At 47.8% G+C, this 14,565-nt stretch overlaps 1 protein-coding gene across 3 annotated transcripts in view; it reads left to right on the plus strand.

Moving 5' to 3' along the window:
- LOC138261725 (meiosis-specific coiled-coil domain-containing protein MEIOC-like) overlaps nt 1-14,565 on the plus strand; it is a 196,218-nt gene that overhangs the window by 37,779 nt on the left and 143,874 nt on the right. The window contains exon 1 of one of the 3 annotated variants that reach the window (XM_069211031.1): nt 1,180-1,280. The exons of the other annotated variants lie outside the window; for them this stretch is intronic. The gene's annotated coding sequence lies outside the window, so the exon portion shown is untranslated. Of the gene's footprint in view, nt 1-1,179; nt 1,281-14,565 lie in introns of those variants that run through there. 3 annotated transcript variants of the gene reach the window in all.

Genomic DNA, 14,565 nt, shown 5'->3' on the forward strand with positions numbered 1-14,565 from the left:
AAGAAGTCAATTGAACTAGCGGTACTCGTAAGCAGTGCCGTGCGACAGAAGCCGCGAAGTAAGCTCCTGTCAGACGCGCGACGAAATAGAGCGCGCGCTGGCTTAACGGGACTGGAAGGAGCAGATAGAACGCGGCGGTTAGTGCGCGTAAGCAACACAACGGCCGAGCGAAGGTGGGGGGGGGGGATTAATATATCTCTGCCGAAGCAGCTGAATCAACGGGAAACAAAGGAATCACAGAAATATGCAAACGCTGGATTAAAACATAAGGGCAATAAAACACAGCATTAGAAATAATACGAACAACCAAAAGAGAGTACTTATCTCGACTGCGAGCAGCAAGAAAAGAGGGCTGCTTGCAGTCAAGGGTACTCTCTATGGTTGATGCCTTATGCTGATTGGTTTAGTACTTAGTTTCTGTTTCTCTCCCATTGGTTAATCTGACGCTATTCCCCATGGGAGCTGTAGTTTCTTGACTGCTGCTGTTTAAAATAAAGTAAGAAAAGAACGCATAATAGAGCCTCCGGTCTTGCCATAAAATTTATATTTCGGTGGATGCGATATCAGTCACCATTATGACATAGTAACTTGTCCGCTGAGATCTAAACAGGCCCTTAGAATATATACCCTTCAATTACAAAAAAGGCACTGTAATTCATAAGTCAGACCAAATGCTTTTTTTGGTGAAGTTATTGGCTAAGATGCTTAGACCGTGCTCAAGCCCCCGATTGTGCTGTGATTTAAACGTCAAAGTAAAAATCTGTGTCCTCCAGACTACAAATCAAACCCACCCTTCTCTTGCCCAGGATGGTGGAAAGCCTTCGCGCCAGGTGTCAATGACTCCTGTACCCCTTGGTCTGCGGGTGGTGTGGCTCAGGATGCTTTGGCAATGCTCTGTTTTAATTTATCATAAATTGTATTAGTAGTACTCCACACCACCTCTCGGGGATTTGTGACGGTAAATCCAGAATTATGTTGATTCTCTTATAAAACGAGCATGTGATTTAACCCTGCCTCTTTGGTGGTATAATGGAATAACCATGATCCCCGTGTTTACCTCTCAATTTGCTTCGTAGCCTACAGTTCCCCGTCGATCTCTAATGTCCTCCCGTTAAATGGTAAGAAAGTTTACTTAATCCTGCCCGATACAATGGTATTGCCCTGAGTTCCTTGCTAGCTCCGCCCCTACCCTTCTTGGACTACACTTCCCAGGTCTTCCGACTCCACAGTGACGTCACCTGACATGGCTACCGCGGGGCGCAGGGTTGGAGCCCTACCATGTAAGTGTGGTTGAAGGGATGCGGGGAGCGGTTGTTCAGGCAGTAGGTTGTCGCCGTCGAGCCTGGTAATGGGTGGACTGTTATGAGGTGACCGGGGAGCGACAGAAGGCAATGCAGCTGATAGCATGGCAACAGTCTGTTTGCGGCTGGGTCGGGCGGGCCCGGGCTCCATGGTAGCCGCGTAGCCATAGCTGCAGCAGTCACTGCCTGTGCTTCATGGCTGCTGTGGAGCAGTTTAAGGCCCACAGCGGCCCCTGCTAGGTTAGAAAACTCATTTGAAAACAGACCTGTGTCCGTTGACAGCGATTCGATGCGTAAAGATTTTTTATTACCTTTCCTTTGTATCTTGACCGGTGCCAGCGTCTGCAGGGTAGTTTCTGGCTCTGCCTTCTGATCTGGATGTGCGTTTTTTTGGATGCTCCTAGGTCTGTGGATTTCGGCTGCTGATGTTTGATTAAAAATATCAAGTCTGCACGTTGTCTTTCTTTTTACAGTCTGTACCTTTGCCACGTACCATCCATAAGTCAAAATGATTCCCAGATAGCGATAATTTGCCAGAGTTGCTTACACCCCGAGTTCAAAGGTACACAATACTGTGAAACTCCCACGACCTCTTTCTAAGATATAACCAGTGATAGAATAGACTGGACATTTTCCGGGTTTAGATTCCGCTGTCTACTGCACCTGGATACAGATCCATCGTCTCTAGGTGCAGAGTCCTGACGATAGGGCACTGCACTTGGATTCACTAATGGTGGAGAACTGTGGCACAATGGTTAGAGCAGCAGACCCTGATGCTGAGACCTGGCCCAGGACCAGGGTTCAATGCCCACCTCAGCGGGTCTATGGCTCAATTCCCTTGGACCAGATAATTCTCGCCTCGGTGCCTAATCTAATTAATGGGTCCCACTCTGTAACTCTAGGCAATAGCTTGCTTAATCTCCACAACGGCCCTCACAGCGCTTGGATGCCTGGCTTCACCCCGGGGCTGTCCAGGAGTGGGCGCCTCACAGGGAAAAGACAGGAGGGGTTCCACAGCGGTATGCGTACAGCGCCCTGAGACCCTAACGGGCGAGAAGTGCGCTATACAAGTGCAAAGTTTAAGGTTTACTAATCAATCGCCTGTTAATTTGTTTTGCATTCTTCCTATATTATGTTGTTGAAGTTGTCGCATTTTTTTTTTTAAAGTAAAGGCTGTATGCACATAGGCTTTCCTAAAGGTGAAATTAAGGAATTCATGTTTTATCAAATACTTTGCTGTGTATGTCTTTTAATTTGACCAATTAAAACTTCATACTTTAAGACCCAAAGCACTAAAGGCCAAAGTAAGCGCCTTAAATTGGAGTCGCTTAACAATAGGTAGCCAGTGAAGGTGTCGAAGATGGAATGTTACTGATTGAGAAACAGGAATTTTCAAAATCAGTCTGGCAGCCGCATTTTGCACAATCTGTAGACAATGCAGTAATTAAGTAGGTAAGACCAAATAAACCATTTGCATAGTCCATTTTGGGCGTCACCAAGGCGTGAACAGTGGTTTTACATGTGTCGGTAGGCACAAGATGTAGCATTCGCCTGAGAGATTTGTGTAGCAAAGTAGCTGGCCAATACAGTTTTCACTTGGGAAGCAAAGGAAAGATCAGAGTCGAAAAGGATTAGAAGGTTCCTGGCAGTTGATGCAGGAGCCAGTAGTAGTGCCAAGTTCCGAAGCCACCAACTGCATGAGTCATGATGACATCAAGTGCCAAAAAAGGAACCTCTGTTTCCTCAGAGTCAATCCTGAGGAAATTATCACTCATAACCCTTGGGAAACCGGAATTGACGAACTCTTTGTCCCAGACTGCACCATGACATCTCTGCCTTGTGCAAGGAGGGGCCAACACTGCTGCAGTGCTTTTAAGCGTTTTTATTCTCATGGCACGTGACGCTTGGGAAGCCACAACCGAAGAACTGAGGAGATCTTTGTCCCAGAATGCAGCAGTACAGCTCTGCCCTGTCCAAGGAGGGGCCAACACTGCTGCAGCGCTTTTAAGTGCTTTTCTTCTACTGTGGCGCCAGACGTGCCTGGGCCAAGACTGGGCCTGTCTTTGCCCTTCATCGCCCAGAGGAGGCTGGGCCGGCCCACCCACCTTTTGCATCTTCTACAACAGGCATGGCATAATATTATCTTGTTCTCCCCGAAACATAATAGCAATAGTTTGTTTCCCTTAATTAGTGTAGCAGTGGGGAAACAGAAGCTGCCCTCTAGTTCTGATAAATCTCATACCCCCACTCCTACATTCTTGGATGGAGTTTTTCAATGTGCAGTGGGAGTTTAGTAAAGAGAGAGAACTAGCGGAACTTAGTTTATCTCTCTCATCCCACTCCCTTCCAGTTTTGTCAGTTGAACCGTCACCTGCCTCTGCCATGGCTGAAATGGGGGAAGGGACCTTGTCTCTGGAATCAAACGCCTTGGGTATCCACCAACCTGCGGTGAGCATACCATCTCCACTGAGACCTTTTAAGTCCATAGTTCCCTTGGAACCTGATATCCTGTTGGGCCCTAACAATCAGGGTGAGATAGCTCCTGGGAAAAGGAAGAGGTTGGAGGCTGGCAGAAGATCCAAGGGCCTACGCGTGAGCACTGTACAATCATCTAAAGTACATGACGAGCTCCATGAAGAAAATTACATGCTGTGACTATTGCTGGACAAACTATATGCCAAGTTCACTGCTGCTTTGGACACTAAAATGGATCCAGTTGTTGAAAGATTATCTGCTCTTGAACCAAGGTTATCCAGCTGTACATTAAATGCGCCCCCTTCTGACATTTTGGATGGCATTGGCCAAGATCGTGTACCTATGACCTCGCTCCAGCTATCTGTTCTCCTGGAGGTTTTGGCAGTAAAAGTGGGGAGGGGAGGGTTTGAACTTGAGGTGAGCATCTCATCCTGATTGTGTCAATATGATACATGCTCTTGCTGATTCAGACAAGTACACTAACATCGCTGACTGTAATAAGGACATAGGGGGTCAGGAAGGAGGATCCATTTCTGACTAGCCTTTGTAGCTCATTAGCCCTATGGCTCACCAGTAAAAGGACCAGTGCCCAGTTCAGGGGGGCAGGGGCTGCAGGCCCCAGGGGAGGTGGCTGTTAGTAGTATCATAGAGCAGCACTAGCAGCAGTTGCGCAACAGCCTCCTGACCCCTCAAAGGACAAGTTAGAGTTACTACCAGATTATTGCCAGTATGTGGCCATATTGATCGATGTCCCCTATCTGAATACTGATGAGAATGAAACAACTTTTGAGTTGAAAAATAGTCTACTATTGGCCAGCTCTATATACAGACTTTAGGCTGCACAAGTCTAAGGTCATCCTTGTGAGAAGGGTCGGGTGGATTGTGGCCCTAGCTAGATTTAAGAATGGGGACTATCTCATAATTAACTCAGCTTGCTGAGAGGATCATTTATTGGGGCAATAGGGTGTATTGGGGCAGATCTAGCAAAGGTGTTTGGGTTGTTACGCTGGGGTATTTTATTCCCATTTAAGAAGACATGTCTGTCAGTGAAGTTAACAGGTGGGCGTGAGTTGGGTTAAAGGATGGCAGCGATGAGTCATGTTAATGTTCCCATACTAATAGGTTTCAGTGTCTTACTGATCTTGATAGCCAGGATTGGCGCTTTAGAGGTTATAGTAGCAGCTATGAGTTAGCCCCCAGTAGAAGTTAGTGGAAAACCTAAGCTGAGAAGCCTGATGATGTGGCGAGAGCAGGGAAGGTGAAGTATGCCACAGACAAGGTGGGTGCAAACAAATAGATCTTCCTATGAGTTCAATAACTGCTGATTCTCTTCCCAACCCCCTGGTCATCAAGTTTGGTTTAACCCTGCCTCCAGTAGTATAGACCAGCCACAGGCCGACTTCCATGACAATGCGCAGGAAATAGCAACCAAAGAATTTGATACTGCTACCGTCATGGAATATAGCAGGCTTAAAGGAGAAAATCTCTGACCCGTAGTAGGGAATGTTTATCGATAAGCATGACCTAATTGTCTTGCAAGAAACATGGGCCCTGGAGAAACAACATATACTGGAATACTCTAACTACAGCATTGAGGCAGCACCATTAAAAAAAAAAAAAAAAAAAAAAAAGGGTCCATATGGTGGGTTTATAATATGGATTAAGAATACTCTTGACCTAGAGATTAAAACACTAGATGTGAAAAGTGAAGGTATCTTGGGACTAGTCCTGACAGGAAGAAGGGGTTTGTGGGTGCATATTTACAACATCGACAACTGCACTACAAATGTAATAGGGGAATCACCAATTTGAGTGGTGCTGGCCTGTCATTTGTGTAACAGGAGGGAAAATCCTTTGAACCATAAAAGGGCTTAGCAACAGTATTTGGTGCTGAGGACGAGGCTAGAGGAATCCCAGCTTTAGGGTCTGAACCCCTATTGCCTTGTCTTACTGTTGATCTTCAGCTCCTGTCCCTGACACTGAAGGAAGGTATACGTGGATGTAATGGGAGGTTCCCCTCATAGATAAAGCCCTTTCCTACCTTATGCGTGGGTCTGTGACAAGTTATATTGATTAAATTTTTCTGGGTCGGGACCTCTGGCATTTTGCTGTGGATATTACGATTACAAGATGGACTGATACCCATCATAATGGGTTGCGAAGGGTATCTATTCTTGGAAATCTAGCAGTTGGGGGACCTAGATCAGAAGCTACTTTATCTTTAAGTAATAATAGGAGGACTATTAAATGAGCAAAGCTGTGCCTAGAGAGGGAGTTCATTGATTGGTATCTAGAATGCTTTTAATAGGTGTTTGAGCCCACCTAGTGATAACTCCTACAGCAGTCTGTCAGTAGCGACCAGCATGCTGTACTGTTTGTCTCCTTAAAACCAATCTATACAAAGGCCTGTGCTGGAAAAGCCCTCTCACCTAGATGGTACAACAAGGAATGCCGAGAAGCCGAGGGGCAGCTCATTAGCTGCAAATGGAAGTCCTTGTCACCTACCTCAGCTTCATGCCAGTACTGCGGTTATGTTAGTGAGGACACAGAACATGTTTTGTTTTTCTGCAGAAGGTATAAAAAGCAGCAACAAACTTGAATCAAATCCTTGTGCAATAATATTGGGGTGGGACACTTCCAGCAAGCAGATAGGATATTGCGCACGGACCAGGGGCAGGTTACTGTCTGGGGTATCAAATGTTATCTTTACGCTGTATGGCTGATTAGGAAGAAGTTTGGACTGATGTTTTAAAATGAGCTAGTACTGTATTGTTTAAATTGTTTTAACACATTGTTTTAACAATAATTAATTATGGATTGATTTGCTGTTTTATTCTATGATTTATTTACTGGATTTTCTTCTGATAGTATTTTTTTGTATTGGACTTCATTTAAAACTTAAGATCTTGGGATCTGCATTGGGTTTTTTGAGCAACGGAAGCAGACAAGGCTGTTTCCAACACTTAGGAACTTGGGCCGAGTCGATGGAGGAATTCATCAGTTTATTTAGGTTAGGGTTCAGGTGAACTACGCCGTTTCAAGAATGTCTGGTGGACATTGGCCCAAAGTAGAGCCAGACTTGCAATCAGCCAGTTCGAGTAGAAATGCTCCAGAGGAAGGGTTGGCATCAATGTCAGGCATGGCTCCCGTATCCCTGGGGAACTGGTTATAGATAGCTCAAATCTTATTATGGAAAAACTGAGAGCCCCTCACATAAATTAGCGGAAGGAGCGGGCTTATTCTGAAGAGCACTCTGAGAGAGGAAGGAATTCACCGTTTTGAAAAGCTCCTGATGTTTGTTGGCTGCATTGGCAACAAAGGAGAAGATACACTCTTTGTAGGCTGTGATAATAGCTCTACAATAAGATTTCAGAGCTGTCCTGTTTTGTCGTGCTGCTTGTATTTAGTCCTCGGCATCATACAATTTCTTCCAAATACATTCTAGCTGTCCATTTTTAAATTTGATGAAAACCAAGGGGCAGAGGGCGGTGTCCTTTTAGTTACAGATGCTTTTTTTAGGGGCAAATCGATCAAACTGCTCTGTAAGCCAATCATTTGAGTTCTCTATATCGCGATCCAAGGTGCCTGACAATTATAAAGGAATAGATAAGTGTCTTTGTTAAGGAGGATTCAGAAGTTTTATGCCATATTCTCGAAGTTTTATACACGCTATTTGGCTGATTATACACTCTGGGGGAGAGATCACAAGAAGAATCAAAAAGCGATGTGACCAGGTTAGTTGTAGAGCTGGCCTAACTGAAAGAGTTGGAGGGTTAGCAAAAATGAGTTCGAGGGTATGCCTAGTCTTATGTGTTGGTTCCTTCACAAGCTGTTCCAGATTAAAACCCTGTAATGTAGTCAAAAACTGTGCAGCATTAGGGTAATTCATTTTGTTCACATGTAAATTAAAGTCACCAAGGACTATAAAATTGGAACACAAAAACAGTAATTGACCCAATAGATCGGAAAGTTGGGTGATCAACTCAGTCAGTCTATTGGGGAATGGGACTATAAATTGAAAATGAAGAGACCCTCTGTAGGTCCAATATCTGCCAGCTTGTGAGATGAACAGGTTAAAAATAGATCAGTAAATAACTGCAATACCTGCTTATGTGCTGGTGGTCCATTGGGAAGGGATCTGCAGTTAATCAGACAAGCATATAGGGCAGAACACTTAACTTCATTCTGCTGCTTTTACCTCCCCTTAAATGGTATAGTACCCGAGACTGTAGATCAGATAGATACATTTTCTGTCCATGAATCGGCAGTCATCAAGGAACAAGAGCAAACAGGGTACCTAAGCAAACACCCAGCGATATTAGCTGAGTCAGAAGTATAGCTGCATGGAGGCTTCCGAAGGTTTTTAAAAAAAAAATCTCTTTATTAATTGAGATAACCGCAATTATCATATACACTCAAAGCCTTGGCGGTTACCAAAATGACACGATAGTATATTGTCCAATGGTCAAAACAAGAAAGGTTAAGAAGAGAAGGAAAGGAAAGAAAATACTATCCGAAACATAACAGGGGGTGTGGACGGTGTAGGAGGATCTGAGAGGCTGGCTGACGTTGGGTGGGGAGCAAACCAGCTGATCCTGGTAGCATCCTGAACTGTATAAAGATCTTCATGAAATGTGGTGAAGGAGAGAGGGAGAGATGTAAGGAGTAATTGTGATGCTGCAGGAGGGAAAGTGTCTCCTAAGTGTTTGTTTACATGAGTGTGAGAGAACTCTGCCCTTTAGTTTGTCCTTGGGGTGGGGCACTTAATGAGGGTGCCAGGGCTAATCACTTACCCCTTTCAGTCATTGTGAAATTTCCTCACCCAACACCTCCCACTGACCTATTACGGTTGAGTCCACCACAGAATCAGGCCTCCTTTCCCACTGCGCAGTATCTCTTACCCCTTGCGTGTACAATAAATATCCTATAGTGTGACGCAATGTTGTTTAATCTAGGGTCTGTGTGTGTTCCGGAGCTCCCTGCCCAATTTACTGCCCGTGTGTCGAGAGCTTGAGCCATCTTGTGAAATGGTCACATGTATATGATAGTTGGTGTAGGCTTGGGTCGCCCCTCCCCCCCCCTTTTGCTATTAAACATTTGAATAATACAAAAGCCAATTCGATGCATCTCTGCATTTGTTTTTTCCCTTTCAAATTTGGACGGATGCCCAATAAGCAGGATGCCGGAGTAGGGGAAATCGGTCATCCTAGTAGCTCAGCTGTCTACGCTGTGATGCCCTGCCAGGCCCTGTGTATCGGTGGGCATTCCCATATCATGTGATAAAAGGTAGCATTGGAATCACCACATCTGGGGCATTGTTGGGCAGATTTGGGAAACATGCGCTTCAACCTACCTGGAGACAGATAAGTCTGGTGCCGGTAATCAAATTGCCTGAAGCGGAATCTGGAGTTGCGAGATACTGTGCATGTTAGAGTAAGCGCAGTGCTCCATTCTTGTTGAGTTAGCGGAGCAGGCAGTACCTGGTCCCATCTGCTATTCGCTTGGGACCGGGCTACCTCTGGGTTACCCAACAAGGCTTTCTATATGTGGGATATGCTACAATGACTTCCTGGGCCAGCCAGTAATTCGTGTAATATGGGAGATGTCTGTGGTTCCCTGTCTCCACATTTCCATGTCTGTCACGTAAGTTGTAGTGCGCAATAAGTCAGGAACCAACCCCGGACATATGCTCCCCATATGTCATCATGCGATCTTCTGTAAATATATCCCCCATGCTGTACTGCAGAGAGACGGGCCACGGGGAGTGCATGAAAGAATTTTCCTAGGTGCTCTGGCATCGGGGGGGGGGGGGGTGCAGCGTATAAAGTGCTGTAATAGTGTCTAAATTCATCGTTTATTTCTACTTGGGAGCTGACCACTTCGCCCGAGTCTAGTTTAATTGCTCCTATTGGACCGCACTGTTGCTCTCCCTGCACCAACCAGGCCAGCAGTCTGCCCGAGCGATCCCCCTCGGAATGTGTTCTGGCTACGTAGTGGCGATAGTCAAACCTCTGCAGGCGAGTAACGACCTCGTCCATATGCTCAGGGAGTGCTTTTAGTGCTTCTGGTGTGACGGCATCTATCACAGTTCCACGCTCCACTTCGCTGAGCGCCGTTTCCGTCTTCGTCAGCACTCGACGCGCCCCTCCTGCCGCCGACATGCATTGGTCTATAACCACCACCTTGTGGGCATCCCACTCTACGGCCCACAATGACGTGTCCCATTATTCAGTTTAAAATAGTCGGAGATGTGTTCTATCAGCTCTTGACAAAATGGTGGGTCTAATAGCAAAGTCGGTTGCAGACGCCAGGTAGGGATGAGCGTCCGCGCTCTTCCCCATCCAAGGACACCCAATAGTGGACAGTGGTCCGATATGGTTTTAGCTAGGTAGGAAGCCTCTGTACAGCTATTAATAAGCTCATTAGAACAAAGCAGCAAGTCTATGCGGGTGTAGAGGTGGTGGACTGGGGGGAAAAAAAAGAATATTCCCTATCCTGAGGATATAGTGTACGCCACACATCTACGAGTCTGAACTCTGAGATCCAGGTCTGAAGCAGCTGTGAGGTTTTCCTACTGAGAGCACCGGCCAATGGGGGTGTGTGACCTATCTTTGTCTATGTCCGGCACACAGTTTGAGTCTCCCCGCCCCCCCCCCCCCCCCCCAAATATGGTCAGTGGTAGGGTCTGGGAGCAATCGGGGTATGAGCGATAGGAGAAAGTCTCCTTGTTTTGAGTTGGGAGCATATGGACCTGTTATGGTGAGCGGCCGTCCGTCTAGGGATCCCGTCAACTGTACATACCGTCAATCTGTGTCAATTTTGTGGTGTTCCACTATGTAGGGTACTTCAGGAGCAACCCATATTAATACTCCTTTAGCATATGCAGATGTCACAGTACCAAAAAACAAGCCACGCCATTTATTTGTTAGACTGCGTAGTTCATTTCATGTGAGATGGGTTTCTTGCAGTATAGCAATGTGTGTTTTATGTCTTTTGATGTACGCATAAACCCTGCAGCGCTTATTAAAAGTAGCCATGCCTCTCACATTCCAGGTTATGATGTTATATTTGGTCAGCCTATATGAGTGAGAGGTTGCGCGGAAGTGGCAATATTATCTGGTAGCCCTCCCGATGTAAGAATGTTGTGCTGGATAAACCCATCTCGCTATTCCCCTCCCCTTCCTCGCTCCTCGCCTCTGACCCACACCATCTAGTGCTTATGAAAAAGAATAGAAAGAGGAAAAAGAAGGCAAACAAAGGAAGGGCTCCTGTGATGGTAGCCAACTTGGGGCACGGTGTCACAACTGGTGGCACTCGTGATAAGCAACATAGTATGGTCCGTTAGGTGTCCCAGTAGGGTGTGGGGGGGGACGCGAAGATCGGCAATAGGAGGTCCAGTCATGACTGCCCTCGCCGGATTCCAACACTCCCTGCTCCCACCCCCCCCCCCCCCCCTTCCCGCCGTTCTCTCGTCCCTTAACGTGTATGTCCCCTTCCACGAAGAGGTCTCCGGGGGTGTCGACCAGCAGGGGAGCATCGATCCATCTGAAGTCCTAATGGATCGTCCATTTAAATCGTGTTGTGTGGTGCTTCGGTGGACGTTCTTATTCTGCCCTAAATGTCATCCGCCATCCGTGGCATGAGTTCTGGGCCAAGTAGGAGAAGTAGAGCCACTGGAATGATCCGTTGAATTATCTAATGTGACGTTCCCTAGTACTGGTACTGATCTGGTTCCGCGGCAAGGCAAACCAATTGGCTTCCTGTAGACCCTACTTCTGACTCTCAGCTACTTGTTCTCTGGATGGGCGTGTGTCAGTCTTTGACTTCTTTCTTCTCCGGCGAGGTTGTGGGGTAAGCCACGTGCCTTGTTTAGATCATCGTTCTTAAGTTAGGCTAGCCCCTTAGCATGGAGCCATGTCCAAGCGTCCTCTGGGGAGGGAAAGATATAGATCTTTTCCCCATCTACCACCCGGAGTCGTGAGGGGAAATAATAGGGAGTAGGAAAAATTATTTTCACGCAGTAGTTGTTTCACTCTTGTGAAGGACGCTTGTCTGCGCTGTACTTCTACCGTGTAGTCTGGGTAGGCTATTACATTGTTGTCCATCTGTATCAGGCCTTTTGTTCTAAAACTTTGGAGGATCAAGTCTCGATCACGGACGTTTTTAGCAAGCGCGCAATCAAGGGTTGTGGGGGGGCTCCCGGGCACGGCGGTCTGCTCAGGATCCGATGAGCACGCTCCACTGCGAACATGGGTGATGCACTGGTCTTTATCACTTTATCAAGGAGCCATTTCTCCAAAAACATTTCAGCGTGCGGTGATTCTGTGCGTTCCGGAAGCCCCATGAATCTTATGTTGTTTCTCCTCGAGCGTCCTTCCGCGTCCTCCGCTCGTCTCTGCAGGTGAATGACCTCTGTCTCCATGCGTTGCATCTGATCACGTAGCTCCTTTAGGTTGGGTAACGTTTGCTTGAGCGATCGTTCATTGTCGGCGACCCTGTCCGCTAGTTTGCGTTGGTCAGCTCTTAGCAAATTCACTTCAGCTACCACAGAGTCTATCTTCCCTTCCAAGGTGGTTTTCGTATCTAATACTGCTTGTAGTAATTTGTCGAATTGTGCTGAGTGTGCTTGAAGTGTTTGATTCATTTTTTGCAGCACAGCTGCTTGGGTTTCTGCTGGTCCAATCAGTGTCTGTTCGTCACTTTCGACTGACTGTTGCGGCCTAGGCTGTTTTGGCTTGACCATGATTGTGCAGGGTGAGTGGTTCGTGGCACACTAGTCCGTCTAACAATTGATCTCTCCAGCTGCGGACTGAAGTCACAGCTGCGGTAGCGCTGAGTGTGGACCCCCTCGTGCTAATATCATAGGTATGGTTACAGTAGGTTACTGTAGGGAGTAGCAGCTCGTTTTCTAGCTGTAGTTGGCACTGCTTGTTCGTTATATTTGACAGCTTAGTTGTCTTACTTCATGCACTATTGAGAAGCATCGGGATAGTAGCTCTACGGACCTACTTTGTGTAGCAGCGTTCTCTCAGGTTAATTTGCTGTGTAGCAGTTGAGCGCCCACTCACTGTTCTTAGAGGAAATGGCGATTTCCACAATGGTTACCTCCTGTATGGGCAGCGGTGCTAGGTCTCTGGAAGCAGCCCGCTCGCATCCGGTGGAGATAACTGCGCAATTGCATAGGCCATCCGCCCTTCGTCATTGACTGGGCGCTGTAACCAACCTGGCCGATAAATGGGGAGAGCTCAGACTTCTATTTCACATCTTGTTCACTCTTTAGTCATGGTGCGTCTATCGTCCTCTCGGTTTCATGCGATGGCCCCCTGCTTCATCCGCCAATTCTACTGGTGCCCCGGGTTTACCTGGGTTCTTCTGTTTGCCGGCTTGTGTCCTCAGTATAGCCGTCCTCCTCCGCTGGCCCCTATGCGGCAGTCCGCACGCCAACCGCCAGACCCAACCCACGGAGCGCTGAAGCACAACGGCGCCTCCACCTACGTGGGGTCGGAGCTCTGGTGAGTCAGTAAGTATTTGTGTGCGGGACCAGTGCAGATCTCCAGTACTCCAGCAACGGATCCCCAAGGCCGATCCCTGCAACGCGCGGGGGAGCTCCGCGCCTTATGGGCCTGCTGCACAGTTACGCCTGCCGGCAGCTCTATTTTGCTTCTTGTTCACTCTTTGCTCATGGTATGCTTATTGTCTTCCCGGTTTCAGGCAATGGGCCCTGCTTCGTCCGCCAGATCAGCTAGTGCCCCTGGATCACCTAGGCTCCTCTGTTCACCGGTATGTGTCCTCAATATAGTCACCCTCTTCTGCTGGCCCCTATGCAGCAGTCCGCGCTCCACCAACCGCCTGGCCCATCTCTAGGAGCGCTGAAGCACAGTGGCGCCTTCGCACACGTGGGGTCGTGGCTGTGGTGAGTCGGTAAGTATTTGTGTGCAGAATCAGTGCCGGCCTCCAGTACATCGGATCCCCTAGGCCGATCCCAACAACGCGCGGGGGAGCTCTGCGCCCTATGGGTCTGCTGCGCAGTTACGTCTGCCGGTCCCTTTGGTCGTTACCTTCTCAACTGAGGGGTCCCCCCGGTCCTGTCTCTCCTTGCGCCACCTCCCATCAAGCTCTCTCGCCCTCGGATACGGTCACCCGGCCCAGCTCTGGGTCACCATTATTTCTTCGGTGAGGTCACCGCCATCGCCGGTCTGGCGTCACCGCCCCACAGTGATTTGCTCAGCCCGATCTCCGGAGCACCACCGGGTTCACTGCCGTGGGCTCACCGACCCGATGATCACCGCACCCCCCTGGTGCCGTCAGTTCTGTTGAGGCGGCGGGTGTTAGGGCGGGTCGGGAGGAAGAATTTTAGGAGTTTTTCTCCGGGCCGTGAGCGGAGCTCTTTAGGAAGCGTCCACTCCGGCTGCCATCTTGGACACGCCCCTCCCCCCAGGATTCCGAAGGTTAATCAAATCTGTCCGTGAGTAAATAAATGGGGAAGTGAGATGGGAGGACTCGCCAGCAGCATGGCTGGCGGCGCTTCAGACGGGTTTGCATTTAGCACGCCAACGGCGCAATCGCGATATATCCAGCATTAAATGCCACGAGAGAGGAAGTAATGTGAGTCTCCAGCCAATTGAACTCTGACCTCAAAATGGCATCTCAGTGGTGGGACCTCTTTTTAAAAAAAAGCTAAACACACATTCACACTCGCCCTCCACTAAATCTGAACACACAAAATGTTTTAAAATTTATCATGAAAGATGAAAATACAGCTCTTAAAAACACCTGCACATGGCATGTA

This window comes from Pleurodeles waltl, chromosome 10 (assembly GCF_031143425.1).
Source record: "Pleurodeles waltl isolate 20211129_DDA chromosome 10, aPleWal1.hap1.20221129, whole genome shotgun sequence".
NCBI lineage: Eukaryota > Metazoa > Chordata > Amphibia > Caudata > Salamandridae > Pleurodeles > Pleurodeles waltl.